The 19,796-nt window shown below is 46.3% G+C and overlaps 1 protein-coding gene and 1 long non-coding RNA gene across 2 annotated transcripts in view; one reads left to right on the forward strand and one right to left on the reverse strand.

Moving 5' to 3' along the window:
• The window catches only part of LOC119124049, a 793,622-nt gene that overhangs the window by 573,419 nt on the left and 200,407 nt on the right, over positions 1–19,796 (forward strand). The window lies entirely within an intron of this gene.
• Positions 9,811–11,713, reverse strand: LOC119124124. The gene is made up of 3 exons (XR_005098189.1): positions 11,628–11,713; positions 10,968–10,973; positions 9,811–9,919 (listed from the first exon to the last, which is right to left on the reverse strand). It is a non-coding gene; the product is annotated as an uncharacterized LOC119124124 (long non-coding RNA).

A 19,796-nucleotide genomic window follows, 5' to 3' on the forward strand; every position in this document is an offset into this window, starting at 1 on the left:
AAAAAAAAAAACTGCTGGCAAATCGATCAGGAGTTTTCCTTCGTTTTTAAATTTGAAGAACCCAGTCTCTCAGATTCAGCTCGCATATAGAAGTTTGTATAATCTTATAACACAACCAGTCAATTATTTCTATTAGATGTGAATGTCTTAAATTCACAATTTTGATTCTTCCAATTCCTGAAAGTATGTTCTGTCGTTTCTTACTTAACATGCACTAGTGTGGATCAGTTTCTGCTCGCAAACAGATTTCTCTCTTTTCCTCTCATTTTTATCTTCCAAAAGCGTTTCTGTTCTGCGGTGCAAATTGGATAGACCACAGTCTAGCAAATTTCTGTGCACTAAAAGTTCAGCCAATTTTCATCATTTTAACACACATGCACAGCCCTCGCGCGCGTAAGGTAGATCCCAGCACCAATGATTCGTCACAGGCTGGCCATTTCCTGTGGTCGATCATGAGCTGGTCCCTCCCACGCACATGAGGACAGCACATTCTAAGTTTTATTTATCTTCTAGAAGCCAGTTGCATTCATTTACCACTTGATTTGCAAATTTTAACTTTAGTGTACATACACAATTTGATCTCTGGTCATTTGTCATTGGGCATACAACAGCATTGTCATACTCCTTGCATGGACAGGAGCTCTAAAGTTGTAGTCCGTGATCGCCCGCATGCCTTGCCACATACTCCTGGTGTTATTGGCGTCGTGGAAAAAATCCTGAATTTTTCGACTGTGGCTTCGCTTTGCTAACCTGATGGCACGGTTCAAGTTGGCTCTCGCTGTCCTCAGTGCCTCCTTGTCGCCAGACTTGAAGGCTGAGTTCCGTGCTCGTAGCGTATGACGTACCTCCTCAGTCATCCAGGGTCGTTGGTTGGCTCGGGTGATGATGTTCTTAGTGGTGCTGACGTCCTCGGTGCATTTGTTGATGTAGGCTGACACAGTCATGGCGTACTCATCAATGTCGATCTGATTGTCATATGTTGCTGCTGATTTGAACATGTCCCAGTCAGAGCACTCAAAGCAGTCCTGGAGTGCCTCCATGGCCCCCTCAGACCACACCCTCACCTGCTTCACTGTGGGTTTTGCTCTGATCAGCAGGGGCCTGTATGCAGGGATTAGCATAACAGATAGGTGGTCTGAAGAGCCGAGGTGGGGGCGGGGGGCTGCTCTGAATGCATCCTTTATATTGGTGTAAACTAGGGGTGTCCAAACTACGGCCCGCGGGCCAACTGCGGCCCGCGGTCCAGTTTTTATTGGCCCGCAGCAAATTCTGAAAACATAATTGAATGTGGCCCGCACAACAGCTTGAGCACTTCTCAGTTTCCACACTAGATGGAGCCCGCCACACAAAGCGCTTGACGTCCGATTAGCCCCCCCCCGGAAGAGAAGCGAACGCGCAGCGTTTGATTTGACATCACACTAGCCCCCCCCCCCCCCGGGAGAGAAGCGAACGCGCTGCGCTTGACGTCCGATTAGCCCCCCCCGGAAGAGAAGGGAACGCACAGCGTTGGACGTCCCACTAGCACCCCCCCCTCCCGGAAGAGAAGGGAACGCGCAGCGTTGGACGTCCCACTAGCACAGCAAAGTTTGGACACCCCTAGTGTAAACCAAGTCAAGAGTGTTCTCTCCCCGAGTTGGAAAATCCACGTGTTGGTAAAAATGAGGGAGAATAGTCTTCATGTTAGCCTGGTTGAAGTCCCCAGCAATGATGAAAACACCCTCTGTGTGCGTGGATTGCAGCTCACCGATTGTCCGATAGAGAACGCTCATGGCCTCTTTAGTATTAGCGCTAGGAGGCACATACACAGCCGTGATGCTAACAACAGTAAACTCCCTGGGCAGGTAGAAGGGTCTGCAGTTTAACAGTCAAAAGCTCGATGCCCGAAGAGCAGAAGCTGGCGACAGATCTAGCATTTTTGCACCAGTTGTTGTTGATGTAGACACACAGCCCACCTCCTCGGGATTTGCCGCTTAGTTCGCTGTTTCTGTCGGCGCGGAATGTAGCGAGCCCCTCCAGGCTAACGGCGTTGTCCGGTATTGATGAGTTCAGCCATGTCTCCGTCAGGATGAGAGCGCAGCAGTTTCTAACCTCCCTCTTTGAAGAGAGTTCCAGTTGTAGATGGTCCATTTTATTATCCAGTGAGCGGACGTTGGAGAGGAAGATGGATGGAAGCGGCGGTTTGTAGGGGTTAGCTTTAAGCTTAGCCGTTAGCCCACCTCGACAGCCGCGCTTCCGCCGCCGGTCACACCGCCTACGCTTACTCCTCCTCCGGCGTGTGCTGCCCGGCGAGCCCGCTGCATCGTGAGCTTCTGGGGCTAGTGCCCGAAGCACTCCGAGGCTACGTAAACAGACTAGGGTAGTTGTGGCTACGAGTCCGAAAACACTTGATGACCGTACCTCCAGCAGGCGCTGGCGATCATATACTAACCTACTGAATGGATAAACTAAACTTTGTGTTGTTTGTAGTGTCCTAGGCGACATATTTTGTGAAAATGCTCGTCGGTTGTCGAGAGCCGTTGCAGCCGCAGCCAACTGGGGCGCCGCCATCTTGAAAGCTTCTTACTTCTTTTCATAAAGCAAAAGCACCAAGAAGGACCACCTTTAAAGTCATTCATGTCAAGTTCGCTTGCTAGCGCTATTGCCTTAATTCGAATAGTGGTTGTACTGACACTTCTACTTGCTGCTCTCTGTTCAACAACCCACTGTTCGTGTTTGTCCTCCAAATTTGTCCACCGTGCTTTGTTCCCTCGGTAACTCTTTTTAGTCATCTTGACTTGGCGTAGCTCATCTTGTTGCTTCCTCCACTTCCGCACCATTGACTCGTTAATGCTAAATTCTCTCGCTGCTGCTCTATTCCCGTGTTCTTCCGCCTGACTGACTGCCTTGATTCAAGAGTCAAGATTCAAGAGTTTTTTATTCGCCATGTTTGAGCGTGCCAAACAAGGAATTAGACTTCGGTAAAACACACCCTCTGTGCAACATTTAGGTGACTAACAACACTCAGGACATGTGAAAAATGGCAAAAACAGTGTAGACAAATTCAAAAAAGGTGTGAAGAGCAGGATGTTATTGCACAGTAATGACTCTGAGACTCTAAGAGTGGTGTGAGTTCATCAGAGCAACAGCCTGGGGGAAGAAGCTGTCTCTGTGTCTGCTGGTTTTGGCGTACCGAGCTCTATAACGCCGTCCGGAGGGGAGTATTTCAAACAGACTGCAACCTGGGTGAGAAGGGTCTGTAGAGATGTTCGTTGCACGTTTCCTGGTCCTGGACAGGTACAAGTCTTGGATAGATGGGAGGTTGATTCCAATGATCTTTTCTGCAGTCCTGATTGTCCGTTGCAGTCTGTGCTTGTCTTGTTTGGAGGCTGATCCAAACCAGACAGTGATGGAGGTGCAGAGGACAGACTGGATGATGGCAGTGTAGAAGGTCTTCAGAAGCTCTCGCGGCAGGTTGAACTTCTTGAGCTGTCTCAGGAAGTACAGCCTCTGCTGGGCCTTCTTCCGGACAGAGTCTATGTGGCCGGTCCATTTCAGGTCCCGAGAGATTGTGGTTCCCAGGAACTTGAAGGTGTCTGTGGAGAGAATAGTATTACTGCGGATAGTGCGGGGTAAAAGTGGTGAAGGGTCTCGCCTGAAATCCACTGTCATCTCCACTGTCTTGAGCGGGTTCAGCTCCAGATGGTTTTGGCTGCACCAGTGGACCAGCCGCTCCACCTCCTGTCTGTACGCAGTTTCATCACCGTCCTGGATCAGTCCGATGAGAGTGGTGTCGTCTGCATACTTCAGGAGCTCCACAGGAGAGTCACCTGAGGAGAAATCATTGGTGTAGAGAGAGAAGAGCAGTGGGGAGAGGACGCACCCCTGAGGGGCTCCAGTTTTGGTGGTCCGGGTGTCAGATGTGATGCCCCCCAGCCTCACACGCTGTCTCCTGTTGGTCAGGAAGCTGGTGATCCACTGGCAGGCACCGCAAGCTGGATGAGCTTCTGTTGGAGGATGTCAGGAGCGATGGTGTTGAACGCCGAGCTGAAGTCCATGAACAGGATCCTGGCGTACGTTCCTGGGGTGTCCAGGTGGTGCAGGACATCGAGGCAGCTGGTACGTTTTTGCGACACGGTTCGATCCCGATTTGTCGAGACGCACTGTAATAGCATGCACGTCTGTCAAAGTTCGATAAATTTGAGCCTGCGGCAGACTGCTATTGGACGAAGGTGCTGCGCGGCTCTTGTGTAAAATGGAAAACGTGGAAAAGAGGCCTCTGGGGGGATTAATATTGGTACACCATGTGAGAAAAGTAAATTGTGTGCACACTTAAGTTAAATTCTGCAGAATAAAGGGGAAAATATACAGCGCTATTAGAAACGAAACGAAACAAAAGTTAAGTAAGACGTGCGTATTTGTCAGTGCATCTGTGCACTGGTAACAGCTAAAATGACCAAACTGCATAGCAGCAGTTGGCAAGAAGCAAAATGCGGAATGGATTCGAATCCCGTTGTCTGTCTTCTGTGTTCATGTGTAATCTTTGTGAACTCTGTGTTAGTCTAAAGTTGTCTGTTTGAGTTTGCGCGTGTAGAGACGCTTGGGATCCCATGTGTGTACGTGTGTGTGTGTGGGTGCGTGATCCCATGGGTATGTGTGTATGTGTGTGCGTGTATGTGTGGGTATTTATTTGTGTGTGTGGGTGTGTGTGTGTGTGTGTGGGTGTGTGTGAGGGCCCGTGAGTGGGTGTGTGTGTGTACGTGCTCATGAGTGCGCATGAGTGTGAGCGTGTGTGCAAAAGGAACGGATAGGATGGTGTGCTCTCGTTGCTTGGAGGCGCGTGCCCGCCTGCGCTGCACGCGCGGGGAGGGGGATCCAGCGCCCTTGGCGGCAGGGTGGCCAACCTGTACCTGCCCGCTGTGTTTCAAGGCTGGACCCTCCCCGCTCGGGTGACGTCGGGGCCGCGCGCAGGGCCGGAGTTATGCCCATTTTAGGGGCCTACGCGGCCAGCAGCGAGAGGAACTATGACAAAATGATGGAAGACGGAATGCTGAAGGGGCAAAAGAATGCATGACCAACAGTGGGGGTACACCGGTGTAACTGCAACCCAGGAGAATTAATGTTCCACAGCTGTCTAACAGGAGAAATAGGAGCATGCGTGTGTTAACCAATACGATCTAAAGAAAGATTGGCTGGGACAACAACAAGCGGTGGCAGAAGAGTGTGGCCCCCTCGTAAATAATGAGGGACCCTACTAGGGCCAGCTGGCGCTCCCTTTAGCATTCTGAGAGGAATGGGAAATTGGATCTGAAGAAAAGCCCAACTTGTTAATTTAAATTACTGAAAGGATGACAAAATTGAAAACAAATTATTGATACTCCTCCGTTTCTTTGGGGCTCTTCTCAATACTTCTGATTTTCTGTTACATAAAAAACCTGAGACGGCGGATACATCCGTTGTCTCCAGGAGGACAAAGAGACACAAAATGAACTTAGAATTAATGTTTAATAGCCGTCTAACAGGTGGAGTAGGAGTATGCGAGGGCTAACCATTACAAAACAAATATAGGTGATTTGGGTGTCTAAAGAAAACTAGGCCGGTCAACACTAATTTATGAGAGCAAGAGAGATATCGGGTGAGGGCCACAGCGGCAGCTGGAATTAAAGGAATTCTCTGGATTTAGACATAGGACTGAATTGTATGCACGGAGAGCCTGCTCGTAAATTAAACTGGCCCGACAAGGGTGACCAGCGCCAACTGTGACAAGACTCACAGGTCAAAAGCAGTAAGTATGCTGTATGTGGCAAATAGAGGAGGAGATGCCAACGAGGAGATATTGGATTTGGGAGTAATCTGTTGGTTCTTTTAATACCCTTGTAAAAGTATGCTCGGTACAAATAAATTAGCGATAGGAACAAATTTGGAGGTCCAAAAGTAAGAAATTCAAATGAAAATTACATCCTAGATTCGAATAATGGAGCCTAACAGGAGCATGGGAAGAGTGAACAGCTGAGAAATGGCCTTCGATGTAGTGGCGGAGAATTAAAAATTCAAGATCGTCCAGTAATATCGGTAAGTGAGCACAACACCATTAATACTTAGGTCAAAACAGAGATGATGCTATGTTTGGAAAATGACAATTATAAATAATGTACATTCTGTACGCAAAATTTGGAAACGTTATCTGAATTGAAGGCTCAAATCAGGAAAGGTGGAAAAGTGATGGAGAGGATTGCATAAAATCAAAGGCAGGAAAACAAACGATAGAATGCAGCCTGAAAATAGGATGAGCTTTTGGAAATTGCAGTATACGTGAGAGAAATCAGAGTTAAGACTTGCAATTTTAAGTTTGGGGTAATCTGCCAATTTAAAATGGTTCAAATGAGGTCCATCACAATACATCCGAGAGCTCATGAAGGAAAGGCGCCGTCTTTCTCAACGATATTAAATTGTTGTTAATAGTAGAATTTGAAGTTTGATTAACAAAAGGTATTATGAAATTAATGGCTAATTGGAAGACGATATTTTAAGTTTGGTTTCCCAGTCTGTCTTTTCCAGTATCCATCAGTGACCCTGCAACTCGATCCCGAGACTCCACCGACAGCTGTGCACGACAAGAAAACGGTGCTTGGCTCTGAGGCACCTTTGACCTTTTGCAAGAGAAAAGAAGGACTATATTTGTGCTTGGGGGGGGGGAGCACAACACTCCGGAGGAAAACGACATCCTCTGAGGCGAATACAAAGAGTGAAGGAACTTACAAGATGAGAATGGACTCAGTTGAAAATGGACTCATCCGAGAGTGAGGAATGAGTTGGCTCTGAGGCTACAACTAAAGACAACAACTTGACAATGAAATGTGCATCAAGCAAACCGGACTCCTTGCTGAGGCGTTATCGAACTTGGGGGAGCTTGGGTCAAAGTGGATGGAAGCTTGCTTGGGCACTGAGCTTGACACAACTGAGGAGTCTTGATAAAAGATAAATAAATAAATAAATAAATAAATAAATAAATAAATAAGGAGCAAAATGTGTAGTGTTACAGAGAAAGGAAAAAGCATCATAATCAGAGGATAAATTTGGATAAAACAGATAGGCTAAACTGTAGGAAATAAGAGTAGAATCACATTTAGCCCGTCCAGCTTAACAATTAGACATTTAGTCATTGACAATTTGGAGATGAAAATAGGACATTAGGACCCAATAGGATGCAGTCAAGAGGTGGCTAGATTGTTCAATGGACCTAATTAATAAATTAGAAGTTAATTACACCTCACTGGGAATTCTGGTGTCAGAAAGTCCGATAAGTTCAATGAATAACAGCCATGGAAACTTTTGACAGTTAAGAATAATGCTGCATAAAAGTCACACAAAGTGACAGTTAACGAGATGACAAATGTGATAGGATTCGAATAACAAATGCATTGACATGGCAAAGTGAAAACAACATAGTGGAGTAGACTGTCGGAGGGAGCCTTTTGAGTATCTTTACCCGGCTGTTCGATCAGAATGATTGATTAGGATAAAATTATTTAAGGACCATCTGAGGCTGCATCTTTCCCCATGCTCACCCATGAACAGGCTCAGCAGTAGAAATAACTGAATTTTTTAGGCATTTAATTGACAATTTTACGGTAAAGGCGAGGTACGATTGTATGAAATATTTAATTGAGAAGAACATCCAGAAATGAAGGGTTACCTTCAGTATTCACTAATTACCTACTCACTTACACATACTAAATTTGTTTGTTGTGGAATGAGAGCTGAGCGATGAAAGCGAATGAATTGGCACTTGTGTGGTTAGGAATGTGTATGTGTGTCAGGGGCAGTGTGAAAGGCCAAAGTATTTTGGAGTTGGTATGAAAGGGTCACAGTTGAGGGTAAGATTCCTCTCACATGAGACTGGAAGACCCAAGATTGATGAGTGACGAGTTATAACCTTTACTAACAGCTGATGGTTAATCAAAGGCACCATGAACAACAAAATAGTTCATGGAGAAGGCCCATTTCAGCAACACGGATGGACAAGACAGGACTAATATCAAACACTAGGACGATGGACAATATGGCATGACAAACCTGGACTCACCCGACCGGGTGACTGACTATGTGGATGACAACCAAACATTTGAAACTTAAGCTTGCTTGTGGCAAGTGCGAGCTTTGCTTTGTTTCTGTGCGTCACTTGACTTATTGCAGCATCAACCGCCAGCCAAGGAGCAGATTGCTGGTTGTTTTATAACTTGTATTAATTTTGCAGGTTGTCGATTGCAGTCTTGGAGAGTTTATGTTGAATTCACGTGAAAATGTTAACCCTAACCCTTTTGATTTTTATGATGATTGATGATTTTCAGGAAAGAATCCCCGGGCGCCATGATTCATTGTGTGTCTATTTTTTATTTTGATACTCGATGCCTGTGTAGTTTTTGTGAGTACAAGTGTCCGCTGTCAGCAGGGCTGTATGCTCACTGGCAGGAGTGCGACGATTTTTGTTTGGGTTGCCGAGTGTCGGGTGGACAGTCAATTTTCAGGAACTTGGGGTCATGATCCTGGATGTGTGAAAGGTTCGACAAACTGGCTGCAAGGCATATGATGATGTGGTAGGACATTTTGCCGGTTCCTTTTTGAATGCCTAATGACACATTGGGTGAATGTGTCAAAGGGGGGTGGGGTTACATTTGAATGAGTAAGTAGATATAAAAGCTATTTGTGACATTCAATGTTTTTTCGGATTCAATTATTTTTGAGGCTTTAACAGGACGTGCCAGAATTCAACAGGCAGTGATGGAAGGAGCAGAAGAAGCATCTCGAAAGGAAAGGAGTTCTGGAATGGATGCAAAGCGTGGTAACAATCTAGCGACAGTAACGGTTAAAGTTTTTCAACGGAAAAGCACGAATGATGACAAATCATACAGCTAATAGGGATTAGACTGCAGCACAATAGACAACAAATGTTTGGAAGGTAATTAAATAAAATAGGAAACTGGACCAGAAACAAGGAATGGGGAAAATTTCTAAACATATGAATGCATTAAAGCTGCTATTAAAGGGAAAGTATTTGAGAACACATTTTAAGAGGGTTAATTTGCATAACAAATATTGAAAAGAGTTGAATAGTTAAATCATTTTGGGAAGATTACAGGTCCATTCAAAAGGGTGACTGATTTGAACAGTGAGGTGATTTGAAGGGGAGACAAAGATAATGTACATAAACAAATTGGGTGAACAAAACTGACGGGACTGGTACCCATTTGACAATACTGAGAAAAAGTTAAATCAAAGAGGAAATTTGGAGTGAAAATTAGTATCTGGACTGGGAAAGAGCAATTGCAAAGACGTGATTGACAGGACTTCAGACAGTGACATCTGCAGCAGGAAAGGCTAACTTGAACAGGTAGAAGTTACTCTGCTTCAGGAGGGATCTTGCGAGACTGACAGCACGACGAGAAATAAGGGGGATAATTCATAACTCCTGGGAGGGAGTGTGTGTTTGTTTGTTTGTTTGTTTTTGTTTGTTTGTTTGTTTGTTTGTTTGTTTGTTTCAGGGATCACGTGGGCCTCTGGATCATAGGAGTAGATGCCGGGAACGCTCGGAGGTTCTACTGAGCACTTCGATGAGACGACGACCACCAGTCGTCCCTGTGCCCCAATCAACCCCAAAAGAGAAGATTTTGTTTGCTGACGACTGGTTATGGAGATGTCGTTTACTAGGGGTGACCGAAAGGGGCCGGGAGGACTTCCGGCCTACGCTGGGCATTGCCGCTTTTTTCATTGCAACTCAAGGTTTTGTGCTGTTGTCCTCGTTAAATACTGGCTGTGGCTCTCAATTATTGCAGAACCCCTGGACACTGACCGGGGCCTGGAAAGGGACTCTGAGGACGGTGAAGTGGACAAAGATTTTGGATGGACGGCAGGCCCTGGGCAGTGATCCCGGCGCAATTCACTACTGAGCATTCAGTGGACTGGACTTTGCATCGACAGGCACTTACCGTAAATTTCGGACTATAAGCCGCGACTTTTTTCTCAAATTTTGAACCCTGCGGCTTATAGTCCGGTGCGGCTTATATAGGATTTTTTCCGTGATTTTTGTGATGACTTGATCCCTTTTATACACTCGTAAAAAGGCTGTGGACCGCTGTTGTATGACAAAAGTGGTGTGTTGATCGCATGTCCATCCGCCAGGCAAATAGTGCCGTAAAATTTACACAAAGATGAGACAGAACGAGATCAAGACGGACAATACTGAAAGGAAGCTTTTATACACAAACCGTCATTATGGGGGGCTTATACGTATAGGATTTTTTCCGTGATTTTTGTGACGACTCGATCCCTTTTATACACTCGTAAAAAGGCTGTGGATTGCTGTTGTGCAGCACCGCTTTGCTGGGCGGAGGGATATGACATGGTCACTGGGGAGAAAAGTGGTGTGTTGATCGCATGTCCATCCGCCAGGCAAATAGTGCCGTAGAATTTACACAAAGATGAGACAGAACGAGATCAAGACAGACAATACTGAAAGAAAGCTTTTATACACAAATCGTCATTATGGGGGGCTTATATATGATTTTTTCCGTGATTTTTGTGACGACTTGATCACTTTTATACACTCGTAAAAAGTCTGTGGACTGCTGTTGTGCGGCACCGCTTTGCTGGGCGGAGGGATATATGGACACGGTCACTGGGGAGAAAAGTGGTGTGTTGATCGCATGTCCATCCGCCAGGCAAATAGTGCCGTATAATTCACACAAAGAAGAGACAGAACGAGATCAAGACGGACATTACTGAAAGGAAGCTTTTATACACAAACCGTCATTATGGGGGACAAAACAAATGCATATGATGCCGCTTTTAAGCTAAAGGCAGTCGATGTTGATGACATTGTGTTGCATCACCCTTTTCTTTATTTCGTGGTCCCGTCTACTCTGGAGCTATACGTGTCGCTCGCTAGTTTAATGTAATTTAGCGCTTCGTGCATGAATAAAATTAGCATGAACCAGACCCTCATCATGGAAAATGCTAGAAGAAATGCATAAAACCGACGACGAAAGAGATACTGAGAAAGTGTGTGGCAAAGGATAACTAACGCTATTCCAATCGGAAGACTTCGATGGTTTCAATGCACAGGAGGAAGATGAAGACGATGAAGCTCTTTTTTTTACTTTTACTTGTATGCTTTTTTAATCAGCCCTGTTAGTGCTGTGCTACCGTGTTGCTGCTGTGTTACCGCCGCGTCTCAGTGACTTTTACCGGTATGTTTTATTTAATCAAACCCTATTAGTGCTGTGTTACTTCCGTGTTGCTGCGGTATTACTGCCGCGTCACAGGCAGTGTTTGGAAAGAAATGTTAAGGTATGTTATTAAAACTTTAAAAAAGCTTTCTGTGTCCAGTCTTTCTTTGTTAATAACTCGCGTGCACACTTCCGTGTTGCTGCGGTACTACTGCTGCGTCACAGGCAATGTTTAGAAAGACATGTTAAAGTATGTTATTAAAACTTTAAAAAGGCTTTCTGTGTACTGTCTTTCTTTGTAAAAAAAACTCGTGTGCACATGCGGCTTATAGTCCGGTGCGGCTTATATAAGAAAAAAACTAAAATATCCCCGGATTTTAGCTGGTGCGGCTTATAGTCCGGTGCGGTTTATAGTCCGGAAATGACGGTACATATGCAAGGGGGGCAACACTGAGGGCGCTTCAACTTGGCAGTATGCTGTGATATTGCGTCAATATTATATCCTTCATTACTTTATCTGATGCCTACATGCCGCATTACTTTATCTCATTCATTTATTCATTCATTCTGATGATTCAAGATGGCGGCGCGTGCATACGCAGCGACCTCTCTCTGTCCCGCTCGAACGGTGTTTTGTTCGTCAAATGAGTGTTTGACCGGCAGTTTTGTGCGTTCGTCTCGTCGTGCTGAGTTGTGCTACAAGTACGGCAGGAAGGTTCTGCTCGACATCGGCGAAAGCGAGTTTTGTCGAGTTCTGGACTTTGATGCGGGGACATTAAAGGAGCTCGGACTGCTACGTCCTGAAGCGTCGCCGGACTCGTCTGCTATTCCTCCCCCGGTTGGGAAGCGTCGAAAGCGGTGTGCGAGGAGGCTGAAGAGGGGCAAGCGTGGGGGCGTCCGGGCCAGGCTGGCGGCCAACCCAGCTCGCCCGGCCGTGCCTTCCATTCTTCTGGCGAATGTTCGATCGCTGGACAACAAAATGGATTATATTCGCTTGCTGAGATCTACAATCCGGACGGTGCGTGACTGCTGTGTGCTCGTGTTCACTGAGACTTGGTTGACCGTCAACATTCCGGACTCGGCTGTACGTCTGGAGCGGCTAGCGTGCTATCGGGCGGACCGGACCATTGTACGAGGGGGGAAATCTCGTGGAGGTGGAATATGCGTCTACATCCGTGACGAGTGGTGCCGGGACTCTGTGGTGGTATGCAGGCACTGCTCGCCACTGGCGGAGTTTGTGATCATTAAGTGCCGTCCTTTTTACCTGCCGAGGGAATTTACCGCGATTCTGCTGGTCGCGGTTTACATCCCGCCTTCCAACATTGGAGGCGACAGGGTCGCGGCACCTAGTGAACTGTACCAGGCTGTCAGTGACCAACAGACAGCGCACCCTGACGGTTTCACCATCTTCGCTGGGGATTTTAATCATGCTAATCTGAAGTCTGTTTTTCCGAGGCTTCACCAGCATGTTGATTTTCCTACGCGTGGCGACAGCTTCCTGGACCTGGTCTACTCTTCGCATAAAGGAGCTTTCAAAGCCGCCCCCCTCCCCCATCTTGGACTTTCTGACCATATCACAGTTATGCTTTTGCCCGCATACAGACAAAAGGTGAGAACATCCAGACCCGTTCGCAAGCGGGTGCGGGTGTGGCCTGAGGGTGCCTCTGATGCGCTTCGGTACTGCTTTGGCTCTACCGACTGGGACGTGTTTAGGAGGGCGGCCACTTGCGACGGTCGGGCGGACATTGAGGAGTATACTGACTCTGTTTCCTCCTACATCGGGAAGTGCATTGATGATGTGACACACTCAATATCCGTCGTCACTCGGGCTAACCGGAAGCCGTGGCTGACAGGGGCTGTCTTCAGGCTGCTGCGGGCCAGGGACAAAGCCTTCCGGGAGGGGGATGAGGCTGGCTTGAGGACTGCGAGGGCCGACCTGTCCCGGGGCATCAAAGAAGCGAAGAGGGCGTTCTCGGGCAAAATTACCGCCCACTTCAAGGACAGCAGGGACGCACGGCGCCTTTGGCAGGGCATTCAGACCATCACGGACTACAAGCCCGCGCCGCAGAGCTGTGATGGCGACGTCCGTCTGCTCAATGACCTCAACCGCTTCTTTGCTCGCTTCGACGCTCAGAACAGCACTTGCCCGCTGAAGGCCACTCCCCCTTCCCACGAGCTGCCCCTGTGCCTCTCTGCCGACAGCGTGAGGAGGACGCTTGCCGCTATCGACATCCGTAAGGCGGCGGGCCCGGACAACATCCCGGGTCGAGCGCTGAAGGACTGCGCTGGTGAGCTGACGGGTGTCTTCACGGACATCTTTAACACTTCCCTGCGGCAGGCCATCGTCCCGTCGTGTTTCAAAGCTGCCACCATCGTACCTGTGCCGAAGAAGCCTGCTCCGTCCTGCTTCAATGACTACCGCCCCGTGGCACTTACGCCCATCATCATGAAGTGCTTTGAGCGGCTTGTCTTGGAGCACATCCGGTCAGTTCTCCCCCCCACCATTGACCCCTTCCAGTTTGCGTACCGGGCCAAACGGTCCTCTGAGGATGCCATCTGCTCTGCCCTCCACTCGGCCCTCACCCACCTGGAGGGGAAGGACTCGTATGTGAGGGTGCTGTTTGTGGACTTCAGTTCTGCCTTCAACACCATTGTGCCGCAGCGTCTCATCGGCAAACTTGACAAGCTGGGCCTCAGTACCTGCCTCTGCAACTGGCTACTGGACTTCCTCTGTCAGAGGCCACAGGTGGTACGTGTTGGCGACAAGATCTCCGCCAGCATCACGCTGAGCACAGGGGCCCCCCAAGGCTGCGTGCTCAGTCCGCTGCTCTTCACCCTCCTGACGCATGACTGCGCTGCCACCTGCAGCGGCAACCGCATAGTGAAGTTTGCTGACGACACGACTCTGGTGGGTCTCATCACCAAGGGAGACGAGACTCAATACAGGCTGGAGGTTGACCTTCTGACCGCGTGGTGCAGGGACAACAACCTCCTGCTGAACGTCGACAAGACCAAGGAGATTGTTGTTGACTTCCGGAAGGGTCACGCCCAACACCTGCCGCTGACCATCGACGGTGCTGTGGTGGAGAGAGTGAGCAGCGCCAGGTTCCTGGGGGTGCACATCAGTGAGGATCTCTTCTGGTCCACCAACACCGCGTCGCTGGCGAAGAAGGCCCAGCGCCGCCTGTACTTCCTTCGGAAACTCAGGCGAGCGGGGGCTCCTCCGGCTGTCATGACTACTTTTTACCGCGGCACCATTGAGAGCGTCCTCTCCAGCTGTATTGCTGTCTGGGGTGGCAGCTGCACTGACCACGACTTGAAGGCCCTGCAGCGCATAGTGAAAACGGCTAGTAAGACTATTGGTGCTTCTCTCCCCTCCTTGAAGGACATTTACACCTCCCATCTCACCCGCAAGGCGACCAAGATCGTGAGTGATGTGAGTCACCCCGCTCACTCTTTGTTTGAACTTCTGCCCTCTGGGAGGCGGTACAGGAGCCTGCGCTCCCGCACCACCAGACTTTCCAACAGCTTCGTACTCCAGGCTGTTAGGATCCTGAACTCGCTCCCCCTTTCAGCGTAGCGTCCTGTTCTTGCTGTATGCGCACTGGCTCGGTTTTGCCCCTCTTATTTAATGGGTTATTGGTCTGTTATTTATTCATCGCTCATTTTATTTTATTTATTATTATTATTTATGGTTTGTGCCTTCTTGTTTTTGTTTTGTGTCGCCTACTTGTATGTCTCGTCACCGTGGGATGGAGGAAACGGAATTTCGGTTTCTTTGTGTGTCTTGACATATGAAGGGATTGACAATAAAGCTGACTTTGACTTTGATTTTGACTTACCTTGTCACATTAACATTAGGACAATGCAGTTTGACTGTTTAGCGGTCGGTGGACATGTCATTTCTTTTCCTTACTGTTTTGTGAGCTCATACTGTTTTGTGGATTGTGATGACGCCAGGTGGAGCGAATCACCGAGGATGTTAAAAAGGGCCTCCCTCTTTTTCCATGTCATTAGACTGGCAGGGTTTTTTCTCGAGGGAGGGCCGGCAACTTTTGGAGGTTTCTAACGGGCCACGCCAAATTCATTACTTCACAAATTATCGACGTTGTTGAGGTATTACCTAAGGGGGGTGGTTATCGTCATTTGGATATTGTGGACTTCAATGTTCTTTATTTGTGGTTCCTGAGAGGCCTCAGATTGCTGTCAGGGAGCAATTGGATACCAAAGTAGTTTGAGCTTTCCTAGTTAAAATAACCTTAAGTAGCATGCGTCGAGCGTGATTTAGGCTGTGCAGGTATAGGCCAAATTGTAGACGTGACCAGAAAATTTGGTTGGGGGAAGATTTTTGGATGTTTACCGATGTCATCTCTTGTTAGACCGTTTTCGGGACATTTATAAAGTCCCGAAGGGGGGAATGTAGTGAAACTTGGATTCTATGCCTCTTTGTATGTTGCCTTTAGGTGATAAACTAGCAGCAGTGAGACTACTATAAGCTATTTTTGCGGTACAGAGAAGCTCTAGTTTCAGTAATGTGTAGGTACTAAGAATATGGAAGGGCCATTCGTCCGTGACCAGGAAGACCCTTGTCCATGCCCTTTTAGGGGCATCGGAAGTAACCAGTAGAGTGAGACTCGAACCGCAGCTGTTGTCTTCCGAGGTACAAATGATGTGGGGACACAAGAAGAACAGAGAGAACAGGGAGGGAGAGAGAGAAGAGAAGGAAAAAGGGGGGGCTGCTAACATCTTTGCTTTTGGGGCCACTCGAACTTTTGGAGAGACATCACTCTGACATCGGTTGAATAAAATCTTTTCCCAATCAGCTGTGTGTCACTGGGGTGCTTCCTTCTCTGGGCCAGCCATCGTCCACCGAGTGTTTTTTGGAGACCAGCAAAGCAACAAAGACCATTCACCACAAAAGAAAATTACTTTATAATAAAAACAATTGAATTTGTTTTTCCCCTTTTCATGATGGCAGGGGAGGCGTGCCTCCTCTGACCGCACGTCCCTGGTACATAGGTTGTAGCAGTGTATTGTTAATATTAAATTGCGATATAACCGAAAGTAAATCTAATTTCGAGGGCACTTCCTGTTTCCAGTAAAGAATCGGGAGCGTGACGTACTGCTGCAGCGCGATTTGAAACAATCAGGAGTGATGTGCATTCCAATTTAAGACTTAAAATTTAAGTGAACTGAATCTTTAGGAATCAGTTCACTCAAAAGAATCATTTGCCACCCTCCCCACACACTTATACGTTGTTGAATGGGAAAGGCAAGGCAACGGTCACTCGCTCGGTCGTGAAAGTGAAGTTGCGTCACTGACTCGTTCGTGAACGGGAAGTTGCGTCCTGACTGTTTTTTTTTTAAATTAGTTTTATTTATTCCCCAGTCACACCAACACACCGTCATGTGCGAGAATCGAAGTGAGCGTACCTGCATACAAGACAGGCGAGTGTACCATTACGCCATCAGCGACATCTGTCCCCCTGACTCATACTTGAACGGGAAGTTGCGTCACTGAATCCGACGTGAACGGAAATAACGTGGCAGTATATTCGGTAAAGTCCCTCCTCCATCTAACGCTCGCTGCTGATTGGTCGTTCGTGAAGATTCACGAGTGAGTGACAGACATCATTGCTGTTTGTTTGTGTGAGCTCAAATTACCTGAGACAAGATGATGCAATTTTTTTGTATAATCGCGTGTCAAGAATGTGTATTTGACTACATGCTGTTTATATAGGTTTACTTGCTGTTTATATAGGTTTATGCACAATGCACACACATATAAACAATAATAAAATACAGAAATAAATAAAAAGATACTGAAACAAAGACATTTGGCCATTAGGTGACCTCATTACACAATATGCCTACATTTGTTATTTGGGGGGACAACAACACATATAACACATAACGTATAACACATATACATATTGTCATATAAATCAGTTAAACAAATGTTTGATTTTTCTGTTTTCATGCGCAAAAATAAAAACAAGGAATAAAACACTCAAACTCCAGACAAATTTTAAAATAAAAGTTTATAAAACTAATAATGAAACTACATTTCAAACCAGCAATCTAATGTGAAATTGCAGTAGATAGATTCTCTAAATCGGCACTGGCAAGACTGTCTACCCCACAGGCTCTACACATTCTAGTAACTTATTGCAATGTCTATATACGTATGTCTCTCTCTGTGTGTGTATATATAGATATATATTAGGGGTGTAAATCGCGGGTTTTGTCACGATACGATATCATATCGATACAAAGAACCACGATACGATATTTGCCGATATCTTAAAGCCTGCTGTGATTCATTCACGATACATCACGATTTAGTGCTCCACGATCGATTTTTTTTTTTTTAAATAAAAATTATAGAACAATATCCTGATTTATAACAATTCATACGCAAAATCAACAAGGTACTGCAAACTCTTTATTTAGGAAATTACAAGAGTATTGTAGTATACAAAGTGCTTATTTTAACACTGAACTTTATCAAATTCCTATATTTTTTCTCATATAAGTAAAGAAAAATGAATATTCTTTCTTTTTTTGTAATACCATTAACTTTAAAGTGCATTACTGAACTATTTATTTACAATAATTTTAATTGTCCGTTGAGCCATCTTTTCTTTGGAATCCAAAGTGCTTCCAAACGAATGACTTGAAGCCCAAAGGGGAGCGAATTTCCTTGTCTTCTTGGACACTAGCCATAGCACCAGCCTAGGAGCCGCGTAGTTGTCGGCTCCCCTTTCACGTGCCTGCTCTGCTCACAACACAACACGCCGCGTACTGCTCCCGGAAAGAGGAAGCAAGCAACAATGAACTGGATTTCAAAATAAAGTCGCGTCTAATGTCCGAGGTCAAACACGGCGATATAAATCGATGTTTACGTTTAGCATCGATGCCAATAAATCGTAGAGCATTATATCGATTAATCGATGTGTATCGATGAATCGTTACACCCCTAATATATATCTATGTGGAGCCTCGGTTTTCAACCACAAGCCGTTCCAGAAGGCTGATCGAGAAGTGAATCGTTCGAATTCCGAATCATGTTTTCCCATTACAAATAATGGAAAAAAAACGCGCTGGTCGCATTATTGTGACAGAACGGTCGCTAAAATTTAGAAAATATTTTTAAAGTCCTGATGTGCTTTCCAAAATGTAAGTGGACCTCAGTGCGCAGGGAGCTTAATTTGTTCCGATCGCGCAACCGCAGCGCGCCGGGCGCTCACTGTCGCATTGCTTTAGGAGCGTCTTTGTGTTTTAGGATGGCTTTACTGCTCCCACTTGCTTCCTTTGGAGGCATGATTAGAGCTTATGCAATTCTCAGAGTAACGAGAATGTAATAACGAACGGAGTCAGTTGGCATGCGGGTCCTTTCGGCTCATCTCGCGGGGTTCGACAACCGAATTTCGTCCAACATCCGAAGCAAAAAAACCTCGAATTTTTTGTTCGACTACCGATTTGTTCGAGAACCGGGACGTTCGAAAACCGAGGCTCCACTGTATATATCTATGTATATCTGTATATATCTGTATAGATATCTGTATGTGTGTATATATATATATATACAGTGCCTTGCGAAAGTATTCGGCCCCCTTGAACCTTTCAACATTTCGCGACATTTCAGGCTTCAAACATAAAAATATAAAAGTTAAATTTTTTGTCAAGAATCAACAACAAGTGGGACACAATCGTGAAGTGGAACAAAATTTATTGGATAATTTAAACTTTTTTAACAAATAAAAAACTGAAAAGTGGGGCGTGCAATATTATTATTAATATACTTGCGCTAATACTTTGTAGCGCCACCTTTTGCTGCAATTACAGCTGCAAGTCGCTTGGGGTATGTCTCTATCAGTTTTGCACATCGAGAGACTGGAATTCTTGCCCATTCTTTCTTGCAAAACAGCTCGAGCTCAGTGAGGTTGGATGGAGAGCGTTTGTGAACAGCAGTCTTCAGCTCTTTCCACAGATTCTCGATTGGATTCAGGTCTGGACTTTGACTTGGCCATTCTAACACCTGGATACGTCTATTTGTGAACCATTCCATTGTAGATTTGGCTTTATGTTTTGGATCATTGTCCTGTTGGAAGATAAATCTCCGTCCCAGTCTCAGGTCTTTTGCAGACTCCAACAGGTTTTCTTCCAGAATGGTCCTGTATTTGGCTCCATCCATCTTCCCATCAATTTTAGCCATCTTCCCTGTCCCTGCTGAAGAAAAGCAGGCCCAAACCATGATGCTGCCACCACCATGTTTGACAGTGGGGATGGTGTGTTCAGGGTGATGAGCTGTGTTGCTTTTACGCCAAACATCGTTTTGCATTGTGGCCAAAAAGTTCGATTTTGGTTTCATCTGACCAGAGCACCTTCTTCCACATGTTTGGTGTGTCTCCCAGGTGGCTTGTGGCAAACTTTAAACGAGACTTTTTATGGATATCTTTGAGAAATGGCTTTCTTCTTGCCACTTCCATAAAGGCCAGATTTGTGCAGTGCACGACTGATTGTTGTCCTATGGACAGACTCTCCCACCTCAGCTGTAGTTATCTGCAGTTCATCCAGAGTGATCATGGGCCT

Source organism: Syngnathus acus, chromosome 6 (genome assembly GCF_901709675.1).
Source record: "Syngnathus acus chromosome 6, fSynAcu1.2, whole genome shotgun sequence".
NCBI lineage: Eukaryota > Metazoa > Chordata > Actinopteri > Syngnathiformes > Syngnathidae > Syngnathus > Syngnathus acus.